General features: G+C 45.2%; 1 protein-coding gene across 2 annotated transcripts in view; it reads left to right on the plus strand.

Moving 5' to 3' along the window:
- Window positions 1-10,630, plus strand: part of LOC101612225 (MLX interacting protein) — an 83,519-nt gene that overhangs the window by 27,178 nt on the left and 45,711 nt on the right. The window lies entirely within an intron of this gene.

A 10,630-nucleotide genomic window follows, 5' to 3' on the forward strand; every position in this document is an offset into this window, starting at 1 on the left:
CTGCGAGTTCCAGACTGTGCTCTGCCTGCTCTAGAGAAGGAAGTGCTGACTGAACTCTGAAGCACCATGTAAATGATTCTGCCAGGCGAGATGCTGCCTCATCTCTGGCTTTGCTAACCCGAGGGGCTTCTGTGGGCCTGGCTGTCTTCCCTCTGGGAAGAAAGCTGGGTAAGAGGCCTGCTGAGCAAGGACTTTGGTTGTCTGGAATGAGAGGAGGTAGTGGGGAGGCTCAAATAACACGTGTCTATGTCCACCTGCTGCATTCTTGCTCTGATTCCTTACTGAGGGGCCCAGCAGGCCAGGTGCCCAGCTCCCTGCTCTTTTAGGTTGGTCCTGACCATTGGACCAGGTTTTGTTTCCATTTGGGTGGAAATGGGTGGTTTTTGTGGATGTGCTGTGTGGAGGTAGGGATCAAACTCAAGACTTCACATATACTGAAAACATGCTCTGCCACTGAGCTCTATATATCCCAAGCTCCTCCTCTTGGAGTTCATGCTTTTTTCCTTCAGGAGAAACCTTGATAGGAGGCTGTGCCCAACCGAAAGCCTGCGTTCACAAAAACAAAGAAGTCACTTATCAGCTGGGCTCTGGCTTGTCCTTGATGCTGTCCTTGTATAGTACCTTAGCTCACGTGTATCATGCACAGCCTCCTCAGAGTAACTCCCAGAGACCTATCGAGTACAGTAGAGCAGGTGTGTAGCCACCTGCTTCTCTCCTGATAAGTCGGCTTGCTCATCTTTGTTGTTTGTTGCTGACTCCTCGGTGCTTTGGGTGTGTGGCGAGTGCTGAAGGTGGCGCTCCCACTGGCACAGCGGGGATAGTGAGCAGGGCGGGTGTGGCGTGCAGAATGCTGGAGTCTGCGTTTCTCCAGCTCCAGAGGAATGTCCTCCTGCTTCCTGTCTTAGTGGACCCTAGGGCAGCAACTTTTAAGGTTATGTTTGTTACTTGCTGAGTTCCTGGAACTTAGGGGGCAGCACTGTAGAAACTATAATGTTTTTAGCCATTTGTTATCAGTTGGCTAGGTTCACTGAAGATTTATCAGCCAGTGAGACTTAAATATGTCCTGTGGAGATCACTGAATAACAGCTGGCTCTAGTGGTGTGCTTTCCTTGAAGGGCAGTTGGCAGCCTTCTTACTGTGGTTTGGCTAATACTGCTTTATGTGTGTGATTTTTTTCCTCTTTTTTTTTTTTTTTTTTTTTTCTCTTTTCAAGGTAGGGTCTCTCTCTAGGCCAGGCTAACCTGGAATTCACTATGTAGTCTCAGGGTGGCCTCGGACTCATGGGGATCCTCCTACCTCTGCCTCCCCAGTGGTGGGATTAAAGGTGTGCACCACCATGCCTGGCTTTCCTTTTTCCTCTTTTTTTCAAATTGTTTAAAAATATTATTTATTTATTTATTTGAAAGAGAGAGAGAGAGAATGAGTGAGCCAGAGCCTCCTGCCATTGCAAACGAACTCCAGATGCATGCACCACTTTGTGTATCTGTCTTTACATGGGTACTGGGGGATCAAACCCAGGCTGTCACGCTATACAAGCAAGTGCCTTTAATTGCTGATCATCTATCTCTCTATTCTTAATCATGTTCTCTCTCCCCCCGCCCCTTTCAAGGTAGGGTCTTGCTGTAGACCAGGCTGACCTGGAACTCACTTTGTAGGCTCAGACTGGCCTGGAACTCATGGCAGTCCTACTACTTTGGCCTCCTGAGTGCTGGGATAAAAGGTATGCGGCACCACACCCAGCATTCCTCCTAATTAAAAAAAAATTTTTTTCTTATTTTTATTTATTTGAGAGAGAGAGAAAGGCAGCAAGAGATTGGGCATGCTAGGGCCTTCAGCTGCTGCAAATGAACTCCAGATGCGTGCACCCCCCCCTCATGCATCTGGCTTACATGGGTCCTGGGAAATCGAACCTGGCTCACTTTGCCTTTGCAAGCAAGCACCTTAACTGCTAAGCTATCTCTCCAGCCCTCCTCCTCACTTTAACATGAAGTCTCAAAGTCACAGAAAACTAGAGGGTAGAAATTAAGAGGGGAGGGCAGGTTTTCAACCAGTTCTTGTGGGGCCCTTGCAATCTCCTGACAAAGCTATCATTGTTTTGAATGAAGTACCAGCTGGTTTGATTTTGAATGGCTCTGGTGTCCTGAAACTGACATCTTTTCTACCTCTGCTGCTGCTCCTAGAGAAGGGAGAGATGCCAGCCCTCAAGAGCTGAAGCACATTTCCTTTGCCATCTTTCTCTCTCTCTCTCTTTTTTTTCTGTTTCTTTCTTTCTTCTCTCCCCTGTTCCCCACCTAAGGTAGGGTCTCACTCTAGCCCAGGCTGACGTGGAATTCACTCTCTAATTTCAGGATGGCCTTGAACTCATGGCAACTCTCCTACCTTGGCCTCCCACCATGCCCAGCCTGCCTTCCCTGTTTTAGGCAGCAGAGTCTGAGGGTAACATGTTTGTTATCCTAGAGTTGACAGCTGTCTCCCGTGCCTGTGGGCATTCCAGGCCTGCCCTGGACCTTGGCTGGGCTGCAGCCAGTATTGCCTCTTGTTAACACCCCTGGAACATTAGGTATCCAGGAATTATGCTGCTTGATGGTGGCTTTAGCCTTACTTGGCACAGCCTTCTCTCAGTGCAGGAACCACCTGCTCTTGCTCGGCTGTTTGCCTGCTGTTGCCACTGTCACTGTTGACCTCCCAACCAACTTTTGGCCTGGTGCCGCTCTGTATCTTGTGTACATATTTCAAGCTACAGAAGTAAGTAATCAGCAAGAGTGAGGAATTCCTGTGGCTGAGCCCTGCAAGGCAAGGCATGAGCTGGGGAGGGGAGGGGATGGAGTGGGCTTCAGCACCTCATGTTTGGGTTCTGAGGCTAACTTCATAGTTTTGTCTCACTTGTCCTCAGTGCGGTTTCATAATATAAATTTGACATCCAGATGTTTGGGAACTCCCAGTCCCAAAGTGGGAGGACTTCAGTAACTGCCCTGGGGTGAATGGAAGTTGCTCACCTGGGAAAGTATTTGTAATAACAACATTAAGCTTGCAATCTCAGCACCTGCGAAGGGGGTAGAGGATTAGGAAGTTAAGATTATCTTTGACTATATAGCAAGTTTGAGGCCAACCTGGGCTAAAGGGGCCCAGTTTAAAAAAAGACACACTCTTTTTGTTTGTTGGTTTGTTTTGGTTTTTCGAGGCAAGGTTTCACTCTAGCCTAGGCTGACCTGGACTTCACGATGTAGTCTCACTCAAGCTGGCCTAGAACTCACAGTGATTCTCCTCCCTCTGCCTCCCAAGTGCTGGGATTAAAAGCATGCTCCACAATGCCCCACTGATACACAGTCTTCTTAAGGGCCCCACTGTTGCTAGACAGGCTTTGGAGTTTTGTGGCATTAAAGTTGGGTTATTGTTAAATGTATTTGTCCCTTTTAAGGAACAAAGTTTTCCAGATTACTTATTTCTTTAGCCATATCTTCCATAAAATTAAAATTAACTTTTACTTAGTTATTCTCTAAAAATATTTATTAAAGAGAGAGAGGCAGATAGAGAATGAATAGGCATGCCAGGGCCTCTAGCCTCTGCAATGAGCTCCACATGCATGTGCCACCTTGTGCATCTGACTTTACATGGGTACTGGGGAATTGAACCTACATCCTTTGGCTTTGCAGGTAAGTGCCTTAAGCACTAAACCATCTTTCCAGCCCCAAAATTAACCTTTTTAAAAATTAATTTGCTTCAGTCTTTTTCCTTTTTTTGTTCTCTCCTTTCCTCTCCTCTTGTTTCTGAGTTACAGTTTTGCTCCATCCAAGGTTGATCTAGAATTCACTATGTAGTCTCATACTGGCCTCAAACTCACAGCAATCCTCCTACCTCTGTCTCATGAGGGCTGGGATTAAAGGCATACACTACCACTCCAAGCTATTTTAGTTTAGTTTTAAAACATTTTTTTTATTATTGACAACTTTCACAATTATAGCTAATAAACCATGATAATCCCCCCCACCTCCCCCTTCACAACTCCACTTTCCATCATATCCCCTCCCCTCTCAGTCACTTTTTTTTTTTTTTCAAGGTAAGGTCTCATGCTAGCTCAGGCTGACCTAGAATTCACTATGTAATCTCAGGGTAGCCTTGAATTTATGGCGGTCCTGCTACCTCTGCCTCCTGAGTGCTGGTATTAAAGGTGTGCATCATGACGCCCAGCTGATACATATTTTGTCTTTTGATATATACATATATATTTATATTTATATTTATATTTAGAGAGAGAGAGAGAGTGAGAGAGAGAATGGGCATGCCAGGGCCTCTAGCTATTGCAGATGAACTCCAGATACATGTGCCACCTTGTGCATATGACTTACATGGGTCAGGGGAGTTGAACCTGGGTCCTTAGGCTTTGCAGGCAAAGCGCCTTAACTGCTAAACCATCTTTCCAGCCCCCTCCCCCACTTTTTTTGTTCGGGGTAGGGTCTCACTCTAGCCCAGGCTGACTGGAATTCACTATGTAGTTTCAGGTGGTCTTGAACTCAGAGCAATCCTCCTACCTCTGCCTCCCAAGTGCTGGGATTAAAGTCACGAGCCACCATGCCTGGTCCCCCACTCTTTTTTGAGGTAGTTTCTCACACTAGCCCAGGCAGACCTGGAATTCACTATGTAGTCTCAGGCTGGCCTTGAACTATCAGAGATCCTCTTACTTCTTCCTGAGTGCTGGGATTAAAGGTGTGCACCACTGCGCCTGGCTTTTTCTTAACTTTTTTTGTTGTTGCTGCTGCTGTTGTTTTTGTTTTTCAAGGTAGAGTCTCACTCTGGCCCAGACTGACCTGGAATTCAGTATGTAGTCTCAGGGTGGCCTCATAGCAGTCCTTCTATCTTTGCCTCCCCAGTGCTTGGATTAAAGGCGTGCACCAACGTGTCCTGCTTCCTTATTTATTTATTTATTCGACAGAGAAAGAGGAAGAATGAGAGAGAGAATGAGCCGGGAGGGGGGCACACTAGGGCCTCCAGTCACCGCATTCCGGACACATAGTCACCTTGTACATCTGGCTTATGTGGGTTCTGGGAAATCAAATCTGGGTCCTTTAGCTTTGCAAGCAAGTGCTTAACTGCTAAGCCATCTTTCCAGCCCTTTCTTAATTTTTTTTTTGTTTTTTATTTTTATTTATTTGAGAGCGACAGAGAAAGAGGCAGTGAAAGAGAAAGAGAGAATGGGTGTGCCAGGGCCTCCAGCCACTGCAAGCAAACTCCAGATGCGTGCACCCCCTTGGGCATCTGGCTAATGTGGGTCCTGGGGAATTGAGCCTTGAACCAGTGTCCTTAGGCTTCACAGGCAAGCGCTTAACTGCTAAGCCATCTCTCCAGCCCCCTTTCCAGCCCTTTTTATTTTTATTTATTTATTTTTAAAATATTTTATTTTTATCTATTTGACAGAGGAGAGAGAGAGAGAATGAGTGGGCGCACCAGGGCCTCCAGCCACTGCAAACGATATCCAGACGCATGCGCCTCCTTGTGCATCTGGCTAACGTGGGTCCTGGCGAATCGAACCTGGGTCCTTTGCTATTTGCAGGCAAATGCCTTAACCGCTAAACCATCCCTCCAGCCCTTTTTAAAAACCCTTTTTAAAATTTATTTTTATTTATTTTTTTGAGGTAGGGTCTCACTATAGCTGAGGCTGACCTGAAATTCACTAGGTCTCAGGGCAGCCTCGAACTCAAGGCAGTCCTCCTACCTCTGCCACCCGAGTGCTGGAATTAAAGGCATGCACCACCACACCCGGCTAAAAAACCTTTTTTTTAAAAAAATATTTATTTATTTGAGATAGAGAGAAGGAGGCCTTGTGCATCTGGCTTAAGGGAGTACTGGGGTTTCAAACCTAGGTCCTTAGGCTTTTCAGGCAAACACCTTAACTGCTAAGCCATCTCTCCAGCCTCCTTTTTTTTTTTATTGACAACTTCCATAATTGCAAACAATATCTCATGGTAATTCCCTCCCTCCCCCCACTTTCCCCTTTAAAACTCCACTCTTCTTCATATCCTCTTCCCCCTCTCAATCAACCTCTCTTTTATTTTGATGTCATGATCTTTTCCTCCTATTATGATGGTCTTGTGTAGGTAGTGTCAGGCACTGAGAAGTCATGGATATACAGGCCATTTTGTGTCTGGAGGAGCACGTTGTAAGGAGTTCTACCCTTCCTTTGGCTCTTACATTCTTTCTGCCACCTCTTCCACAACGGACTGTGAGCCATGGCAGGTATGATAAAGATATTTTAGTGCTGAGCATTCCTCTGTCACTTCTTCTCAGTACCATGGTGCTTTCTGAGTCATCCCAAGGTCACTGCCATCAGAAAAGAGAAGATTCTCTACCAAAAGTGAGAGTAGCATTAATATATAGGTATGAACATTAAGAGAAGTGCTTACTGAGCAGTTTGGTGAGCTTAGTATATACATTTAGCCAGACAGCAGCAGATGTTACACCCCTAGGGCTCATGACTACCCCTGTTGTAGGTGTTCAGTATCAGGGATGTGTTCCCTCCCATGGAGCAGGAGAGGGCGTGATGTGCCACTATTGCACCTGTTGGCTCATTTGGCCTGGCTGGCCAAATATAAGGCCTGCAGTGTCCACTGTTGTGTATCTTCACTTGTGATTTCTCTCTCTCCTATTGAACTGCATGCAGCATGGTTTTTTATTTATTTATTTATTTATTTGAGAGCAACAGACACAGAGAGAAAGACAGATAGAGGGAGAGAGAGAGAATGGGCGCACCAGGGCTTCCAGACTCTGCAAACGAACTCCAGATGCGTGCGCCCCCTTGTGCATCTGGCTAACGTGGGACCTGGGGAACCGAGCCTCGAACTGGGGTCCTTAGACTTCACAGGCAAGCGCTTAACCGCTAAGCCATCTCTCCAGCCCAGCATGGTTTTTTTTTTCTCCAGCTGTCAGCTAGTCTACATGGACGAAGTTTTCAGCTCAGCTCCAGCAGGATTTCTCAGTCATCTTTTGTGGAGTTTTCAGCAATAGGGTCTTACCATCTATTCCTGGTGGGAAACCAACAGCCTTGGCAATGGCCTGTAATGTTTTGGGAGCATCAGGGACCTCCCTGGTCAACAGCTCACTGGAAGGTGTCCCATTCCTGGCACTGAAAATTTTCTAGTAATAATCTATGGTGTTTTTGTTATTTTGAGGTAGGTTCTCACTCTGGCCCAGGCTGTCCTGGAATTCACTATGTAGCCTCAGGGTGACCTCGAACTCATGGTGATCCTCCTGCCTCTGCCTCCGAGTGCTGGGATTAAAGGTGTGCACCACCATGCCTGGCCCAGCTTCCTTTTTGAAAACTTTTTAGTGACAACCTCTATTCATGTACACAGTATACCTGTTCATAATCCCCTCCCACCACCCTCTTTTGTCCCTTCTCCTATATCCCCTTTCTGAACCCCTTACTTCAACTATTCCCTCTTTTACTTTAATGTCATCATTTCTTGCCCTCATGTATATTTATTTTTATTTTTTGGTTTTCTGAGGTAGGGTTTCACTCTAGCCCAGACTGACCTGGAATTCACTATAGAGTCTCAGGGTGGCCTCAAACTCACAGCGATCCTCCTACCTCTGCCTCCTGAGTACTGGGATTAAAGGCGTACGCCACCATGCCCAGCTTGTTTTATTTTTTAGAGACCTATTTCTGAATATTATTTACTGTATTATTATAGTAATATATAATAATCTTCCACTGTTAATGTTATATTTTCTTTAGAGCCCCTCAAGATCTCAGGAGTTGGGTTTTTTCTTTCTTTTGGTGATGTGGGGGATCAATTCCAAAGCCTCATACATGCTCAACATCGGCATCCATTCTGCTACTGAATTGCACCACCTTTCCTGGTTTTCTAGTGACCATCCTCTAGGCTTCTGCCTCCACTTTACAGTGAGTTCACTGCCTACCCTCTCTCTCTTTGTATAGAGTTGCTCATTTTCTCTTGATTTACATAACCTGTTAAGTTGAGTATAAAATGAGGCTAATTAACTTAATGAGGGTTTTGAAACTTCTGAGTCAAGTACACAAATCTTTACTTATTATTTATCTTGAATTACTTTCTCTTATTTCAGAGTAGCAGTACGAGCTCCAGGTTGTTGAGATAATGCTTCTTTTCTGGAAAATTGGATGTTGTTATTACCCAGTTATATCATTGAAAGTATTGATCAAATCAACTTGTCTGTTTAATACAAGTGATGTGTAAATTGCAGGAAAGGGCACATATACTGAAGATGCTATAATTATAATATATTCTCCTGAAATGAGACTTTGCAAAGGAAAAAGAAATCTTTCTGTGGAAGTTCTTCCTTAACTGCCCACCTCACATGCTGGTGTTGAATATTCATTATCATACGGGGAATTCAGGCTTTTCCAAAGAATATAGAAAAAGGACAAAATTATGCTCAGTTTCTTTCTGTGCTTTTATTACCATGATCTTTTTCTCTGTGTTCATGTAGTAATGTAGTAAAATAGACTTGTACTGTCATTGTTATTATTTATTTATTTGAGAGAGAGAAAGAAAAGCAGAAAGAGAGTGAGCACTGGGTGTGGTAGCACGTACCTTCAATCCCAGCACTCGGGAGGCAGAGGTAGGAGGATTGCCATGAGTTCAAGGCCACCTGAGACTATGTATTGAATTTCAGGTCAGCCTGGGCTAGAATGAGACCCTACCTCGAAAAAAAAAAAAGGAAAGAGAAAGGCAGATAGACATAGAATGGGTGCTCCAGGCCCTCTAGCTGCTTCAAACAAACTACAGACGCATGTGCAACCTTGTGGCTTACGTGGCTCCTGGGGAATTGAACCTAGGTCCTTTGCCTTTGCAGGCAAGTTGCAATCTCTCAAGCCCCATTTCCTTTTTTTTTTTTTCACACATGTAGAGTGTGTATGTGTGCAAATGCGAGCACCCCATGCATGTGTGTACAGAGGCCAGAGAAGAACATCCATTGTCCTCCTCCTCACTTACCCATGTATGTCCTTGCTTGAGACAGGGTCTCTTTATCAACTTGGATGTGAACCCCAGTGATTCTCCAGTCTCCACTCCCTACAGACTTGGTGGTAGAGGACATACTCAGCTTTTACTACATGGGTTCTGGGGAGTCAAATCAGGTAGTCTCTAGCTGAAAGGTCCACATGATTAAGTGTCAAGTGCAACTGCTAAGCCATATCCCAAGCACCTTCAATTGTCTTTTGAAGAGCAAGTTTTAATATTTTTTAAAAATATTTAAAAATTTTTTGTGTTTTGGTTTTTCGAGGTAGGGTCTCTCTCTAGCTCAGGCTGACCTGGAATTCACTATGTAGTCTCAGGGTGGCCTCGAATTCGGCGATCCTACCCCTGCCTCCCAAGTGCTGGGATTAAAGACGTGTACCACCACGCCCAGCAAAATAAAATACTTTTATGATATAAAGGAAAACATACCTAGAACTTCATCAAAATATTAAAACTGGGCCAGAGAGGTGGCTTAGTGTTTAAGGTGCTTGCCAGCAAAGCCAAAATACCCAGGTTTGATTCCCTAGTACCCACGTAAAGCCATATGCACAATGTGGCACATACATCTGGAGTTGGTTTGCAGTGGCTAGGAGACCCTATTGTGCCCATTCTTTCTCTCTCTATCTACCTATCTGTCCCTGCCTCTCTCTACATCTCTCAAATAAAGCAGAGAGAATGGGCACACCACCTTGTACATCTGGCTTATGTGGGTATTGGAGATTGGAACCTGGGTCCTTTGGTGTCACAGGCAAGCGCCTTAACTGTTGTGCCATCTTCTAGCCCCCTATAGTTCCCGTTTTAATTTTGTTTTGTTTTGTTTTGTTTTTCGACGTAGAGTCTCACTCTAGGCTGACCTGGAACTCACTATGTAGTCTCAGGGTGGCCTAGAACTCATGGTGATCCTCCTACCTCTGCCTCCTAAGTGTTAAAATTTTATTTTTATTGTGTGTAGGGGGGCCGGGGGGACATATGTGCCATAGTACGTGAGGTATCTGTGTGCCACCTTCTTTGAGACAGGATCTTTTTTGATGTAGGGTTTCACTCTAGCCCAGGCTGACCTGGAATTCATTATATAGTCTCAGGGTGGCCTTGAACTCATGGCAATCCACCTACCTCTGCCTCCCAAGTGCTAGGATTAAAGGCGTGCACCACCACGTCTGGCTAGGATCTTTTTTTAAAAAATATTTTTAATTTTTTTTTTAAATTTTTTTTTATTATTTATTTATTTATTTATTTGAGAGTGACAGAGACAGAAAGAAAGACAGATAGAGGGAGAGAGAGAGAATGGGTGCGCCAGGGCTTCCAGCCTCTGCAAACGAACTCCAGATGCGTGCGCCCCTTGTGCATCTGGCTAACGTGGGACCTGGGGAACCGAGCCTCGAACCGGGGTCCTTAGGCTTCACAGGCGAGCGCTTAACCGCTAAGCCATCTCTCCAGCCCATATTTTTAATTTTTAAAATTTATTTGAGAGAGAGAGGCACAGAGAAAGAGAGAGGGAGAGAGAGAGAGAGAGAATGGGCGCACCAGGGCCTCCAGCCACTGCAAGTAAACTCCAGATGTTTGCACCACCTTGTGTATTTGACTTAGGTGAGTACTGGGAATCAAACCTGGGTCCTTTGGCTTTGCGGGCAAATGCC

This window comes from Jaculus jaculus, chromosome 13, assembly GCF_020740685.1.
Source record: "Jaculus jaculus isolate mJacJac1 chromosome 13, mJacJac1.mat.Y.cur, whole genome shotgun sequence".
Lineage (NCBI taxonomy): Eukaryota > Metazoa > Chordata > Mammalia > Rodentia > Dipodidae > Jaculus > Jaculus jaculus.